We start from the raw sequence: 6,528 nt of genomic DNA on the forward strand, positions 1-6,528 counted from the left end.
GCAGATAATTGAAGGAAACACTTTTGAGTATACGGCAATGTGGTTTTGACTATGGGACAAAAAGTGAAAGTCGTCGAAGTGTATATTGAAACAAAATCTGTGGTACAGATTCAATGTGGCAACTGTTTGTCACTTTAACGTCAGTAAAGCGCCAACATCAAAATCAATTCAACGTAATGTGACCAAATTTAAGGGAAGCAGAACTGTTCATTACCCAAATAAAGGGACATCAGGTAGACCGAGGACCTCTGGGACTTAGGTCGCAGTTCCAGTTCTAGTGAACGTCTTCGGTGCCTTTTTGAGGATTGCTAACCACAGAGTGCTGCACACCATCAATGTTCTCCTATGTCCTTGGTCTACCTGGTGTTCCTTTATTTAGGTTATGAACATCCTGTACACTACATCAAGTTATTACATATTTTCACTCTTACAAAGAATCCCAAATAATTCACAATTTTCTAATAAACCCTCCCGGGGTCCATAAAGGTGCCCGCGAACTACAGGTGGGGAACACTGATCTATATATTCGTTTATGGCCGGTCAAAAGTTTAAAACAATATATATACATATTATTAGAAGTTATTTCTAATTGGCAATTATCCCTATTTAGTGTAGTACACATACACACACATATATATATATATATATATATATATATATATATATATATATATATATATATATATATATATATGAATCATTGTGATAGCGTATTAAAATCTTTGGAAAGAATTCAAGCGCTCTGAACGCGTTTTAGTGGGCTCAACCAATGAAGTACGTCTTTGCCTGATTCATCGTCCAATCCTGGGCCTAGGGTAGAGCAAGTCGACCAATGAGATTTAACTATGAGAAATGTAAGTCTGTAAAAGCATCGTGTCACACCGTCTGTTGACATACCTCTCCTATCCTTCGCTGCGTCAACAAGGTTTTCTAAGTCATCGAAAGTATTCGTCATTTGTAATGTAAGACTCCTGTTTTTAGTTAAAACAAGTGCTTGAGGTTGGTAAATCTTATGTATTCAATTTTATAGTTTTCACAATTATTTACATATTCCTTCAATTCGATTAAAATAATTGTTGCAAAGTCGACCATTTCCGTAATAGTACATTTACACTTTATTTTTATTTAAATTTATATAAGTAAATAGACAAGTTAAGGGAGAGAAAACACGGGGTAAGGTCCAATCAAAAGACAGACCTCATCAGATGCAAAATGTTTCGCGGTTTCGCATTTATGTCTCATATATGTAAATTGTGCCAGTAATATTTTAAACTAGGATGAGACAAATGGTAGAATCGCTGTTTAGGGAGTGGCAGTATGACTTCAGAGGTAATCGGAGTAGCACTGATATAATCTTCACTCAGATGCAGGTTCTTGGAAATAGCTTCGGGGTGCGGTAAGGATCTGTTTGTTGATTTTATCGACCCGAGGAAAACGTTCGACTTAGTGGTAAAGACAAGACTGCAGATGTCTGGATGAGTATGTGGTCAATAGACAGCTTCCTAGTGTAATTGAATGCACCGACAAATTTGTCTAAGCAAGTTAAATACGGAATTTGAAAATGATGTCTGGTTTGATATTTGTACAGGTGTGAAGCAAGGGAGAATTCGTTCCCCATTTTTTATAATGATCGTGTACCTGGACAAGATATTTGTGGAGGAGAATATGGAGGAAGAGGCACAGTTCAAGACATTAGCATATGCAGATAATACGAGTATACATGCCACATAGAATACAATGTTGATGACCTCAAAAATATAATGGACAGGCGGGGGGGATTAGTTTTAAATGAGGAAAAGACAGGGGTGTTGAGCCGTATATAGCCCATGATGGCTACATAACACTTCAGGTGAATGTCTTTAATTACTGTAGATCATTGCCGTTGTCAAAGGGGATATACAGTAAACAGTGGATATCGATTAAAGCAACTAGCTTTAGCAACCCCTCTGTGAGACGTGGTGTTGATGACAAAGGGCAGACGTAGAAAACTTTCTATTGAGAAGAGAGCAATAAAAATCATTTTGGGAAAGACGAGCAGAAACCAAAGTACAGTATATATGATCTGCGGAGGGAGTTTCTTGGTGGGACCGATTTGAGTAGACGCATTAGAGGTGGCTTGGACATGTGCAAAGAATGGATAAAGATAGGATGGATAGCATCTGGGAGAAGACCGGTTGGTTCTCGAAAACGATTCTCCCACCTTACAGGCTTACTGGGGATTAAAGTACTAAGCGAGATTAATTAATTTTTTCTCACAGTGTTAGCAACGTTTGTAAAAGGTTTAGATAATAATGTAAAAACCAACACGTGAACACCACTGTGCCCCTCATATAAACCTATAAATATTACTCTTACCATAACTAATAAATCCTGAAAAAAGTAGAAATCCCAAACGCGCTTCTCTTCTCTTCGAATTATATGATGATTTTATATCTCATTTTTTGAAATTCGTCTTAAGATTTTTTATGAAAACTTGCAGAAAGATTTCATAGGAAATCACAATTTATATATCAGAAATTTAAATTGATTCTTTTCTGCCCCTAATGCATATATATATATATATATATATATATATATATATATATATATATATATATATATATATATATATATATATATATATATATATATATATATATATATATATATATATATATATATATATATAGATATGCAAGTAAATCACTGTAGGTGCGCCTGATCTAGGTATATGCTGATAACCACAGACTTCTCCTTAGTCTGTACCCACCCCTGAAGATGTGAATTACACGAAAGCCCTTGGGAACTTCGTGTTTTCTTCTTTCGTGGTTATCAGCATATATATATATATATATATATATATATATATATATATATATATATATATATATATATATATATATATATATAGTGTGTCGTATTAAGATGGCTTCTAGTTATTTGTTCGTGTGAGCACACATCAACTTATTTTTTGTTGTCTGACACGAAATTCATTAAATCATTAAACTATTGAAGGAAACAGGAAAACTTAACTTAACTTACATTATAAATTCCGCCTTACTGTTAATTCTGGGCACCAAAATGTAAATTTTAGCATCGAGAAGAAGAACTACGGTCACACGTTCTCTAGTCCACGTATTATAAGAGGGATTGACTGAGAGAGTTGGCCCTCTCGTGTAGCTGTCTTTATATTAATATAATAAACCACCATCAACAATTCATGATCCAGAGAAGTGAAAATATTGTTCAATATTTACACAGGACGAGCATGGAGTGGCGGCGACCAGTGAAGCCAACAGCCGTAGAAGATCGCGTCAAATTTGTGTGGATGTGGGTGGAAGGTATGTCACTCCGCGCCATAGCCCGAGAGACAGGTGCCAGCGTGACCACCGTGTACAGGTGGGTCCACCGCTGGCAGCAAGAAGGCAATGTCAACACCAAACCTCGCGGACACAAACCCCTTGTAACACACAGGGATCTTGATTTAGCCAACATTCCTGAAGTGATGCATCAGTCCTCGACAACTTCACTGGATTACACTTCCCTCCAGTGTTATCATAAGCCAGACAAAGTTCCCTACTACCGAGATCTCATGGAAATGGTAGAACATTATTACCCATCTTCATACATGGATTATCTAACGCTCTTGGCAAAGATTCATAAACTTCGATCTACATTCGAATATCTTAATAACCAGTTTATAGACAAATACAGGAATTTGGTCCCCATAAATAGAGTTCCCAGGGTTCACACCATATGTGCCACAGATCTAGATCAATAATATTAGAAACTACGGAGTATCAAACAAAAAAATAATGGGAAAGACTCAGTCTTCAGGTCAGAACTAGACCAAAGAGAATGACAGTAGTGCAAAAAGTATAAATACAAAAATTGTAATTCAATATTTAGTCATTGTGTGTCTGAGTACCACTGTGGAGCGACTCGCCATAATGTTTTGTGCCTACATGTTACCTAACAAAGTTTGATTTAAGTCAATAATGCAATATATATCATTGATTCCATTAAAACGTTTTGCAGTCTCAAATGTCTATTATTTATCCTCAAGCCAAAAGACTCAAATACTTAGCACATTCATTTATTTAATGAATGTTAGCGACCACAGTCCTCCAACCTAAACGTCCTCCAAGTTTGGTTTTATATCTCTGGGGAACCAGTTTTTAATGTCAATCATTCATCCAAATCTCAGCCTTCCCCTGGCCATCCTACTATTAACTTTGCCCATTAATATCTCTGTTATTATCCCTTCATCACCTAATTATAAGACCAAAGTATCTCATCTTTCTTTTCTGTACATTTTAAGTATTTCTCTTGAAGTTTTTGCTCATGTTAGTACTTCTTCCTTTGTTTTCCTGCCAGTGTAGTTTATTATTAACATTCACCTATAACATCACATGTCAAAGGCCTCCTCCACAACCTCTTTCTGGTGTCTGCTGAAAGTGTCCACGCTTCTGACCCATACATCAGTCGTTGCCATATAAAGCCTTTCAGCAGCCTTTTTCTCAAGTTTAAGTTAATTTTTTCTTTTCATTGGGTCTTTTACATTATTCAACGCTGTTTTTGCTTGCTCTATTCTTTCTTGTTTTGATATCTTCCGTACATTTACCAACACAGCTCATGTTAATTCCTAAGTACACAAAATTTTTCACTTGTTTAAGTTCCTTGTTGCCGACCATAATTTTCATTTTAAACTGTTTCAACTGTTTCCACTAATAAGTTAAAAAGTTTTTGTAATGCCTCTTCACTTTCTGTGATGAGAGCTGTATCATCTGTATTGAGTTTATTGGATATTAATTTAGCATTAACTTTTAGTCCTTCATTATCACTTATAATTTCACTCATTAAGAATTGTAAATATATATTATACATTGTTGGAGATAGAACACAGCCTTGTCTTACTCCCGGTCTAACGGTGAACTAATTAATAAGTTCATTATTTAATAACACTGCAGTCTCATGTTAGCAGTAAAAATTCTGTAAAATTATATTTACCTCCCTCAAAAATTACTATTTTTTCCAAGACCTCTATAAGTTTATTGTACTTAACCTAATCAAAAACCTTTTTAAAAGTCAACAAAGTAGATGTACAAATTTCTTTGGACCTCTAAAACCCTTTCACTCAAAATTCTTAAACCAAATACAGCTTCTCTTGGTCCCTCTATTTTTCTAAATCCATTTTGCCGTTCAGATAACTCACTTTTTATTCTTAATTCTATTTTACTAAAAATTATGTGTAATAAATCTTCGTAGTATAGGAGATGTAAACAGGGAAACCAGTTACCACATGAACAACGATGCTATTGTGGAATCCGACTGCGAGAGTGATTTAGGAGTAATGATAAGTAGGAATCTTAAGCCAAGTAAACAATGTGTTTTTGCTCGTAACAAGGCTAATAAAGTACTTGGGTTCATACAAAGGAGTGTTAGTTACAAGACTAGCGAGGTCATCTTAAAATTATATATAGTGCTTGTGAGACCTCACCTGGATTACGCAGTTCAGTTCTGGTCACCGTATTACAGAATGGACATAGAATCCTTGGAAAGAATCTAGAGGAGAATGACAAGACTAATCCCGGGCATTAGGAACCTTGAGTACAGAGACAGGTTAAAGCATCTTAATTTGCACTCCCTCGAGAGACGTAGAGTGAGGGGCGATATGATAGAGGTGTATAAATGGAAGTCAGGGTTAAACAAAGGGGACATTACAAAGGTACTCAAACTATCCAACCAGGAGCGAACTCGTAACAATGGTTTTAAATTAGACAAATTTAGATTTCGGCGTGAAATGGTAAACACTGGTTTGGAAACAGAGTAGTGGATGAATGGAACAAGTTACCAAATATCATCATTAACTCGAATACTCTGGATAGCTGCAAACATAGGTTGGATGCTTATATGAGCAATAGGGGTTGGGTATAAACGGGACTGCCCAGTATGGGTCAATAGGCCCACTGCAGTTTCCTCCATTCTTATGTTCTTATATTAAGCTGGATGCACTCTAAGATCCCTGGGATCCCTGTAAAAATATCAATATTGATTTTTTTTTAAATCAATGGGAAGGTTTTCTTTGAAGTATATAGAATTATGTATTTTATTCAAACATTTTATCCCATTCTTGCTCATTTGTTTTATAAATTCTGTTGGAAATTGATCAACTCAATAAACTTTATAATTTTTTATTTTGCTCACAGCTGCCCCAATTTCTGTTTCCAAAATTGGCATTTCAATCTTTATTTGCTTTTCCTTTCTTACCCCGAGTCTATCCTTATCATTGTATAGTTTTAATACGTACTCTGTCCATCTCTCTTTTACGTCTTCTGCCTTAAGCTGATCCTTAGTGTCTTGGCTTTTAATAGTCCGTGAGCCAGACAGGTAAAGAGCTTGTAACTAGACTTAAACAACATAAATATAGTGATAGGACAGGCCAGGAATCCAATGCTCTGTTTGTTCATTTGAGGGATAATAAGCATTGCATTGACTGGGATAATGCCTCCTCAATATTACCTTGTAATTCAATTGACAGTAGGAACA

General features: G+C 35.7%; 1 protein-coding gene across 1 annotated transcript in view; it reads left to right on the top strand.

The window, feature by feature from the left end:
- Positions 1-908: 908 nt before the first annotated feature.
- The window catches only part of LOC121873900, a 39,380-nt gene continuing 33,760 nt past the window's right edge, over positions 909-6,528 (top strand). The window contains exon 1 of the mRNA XM_042377778.1: positions 909-962. The gene's annotated coding sequence lies outside the window, so the exon portion shown is untranslated. The remainder of the gene's footprint in view (positions 963-6,528) is intronic.

The sequence above is a fragment of the Homarus americanus genome, unplaced genomic scaffold (genome assembly GCF_018991925.1).
Source record: "Homarus americanus isolate GMGI-L3 unplaced genomic scaffold, GMGI_Hamer_2.0 scaffold25827, whole genome shotgun sequence".
Taxonomy (NCBI): Eukaryota; Metazoa; Arthropoda; class Malacostraca; order Decapoda; family Nephropidae; genus Homarus; species Homarus americanus.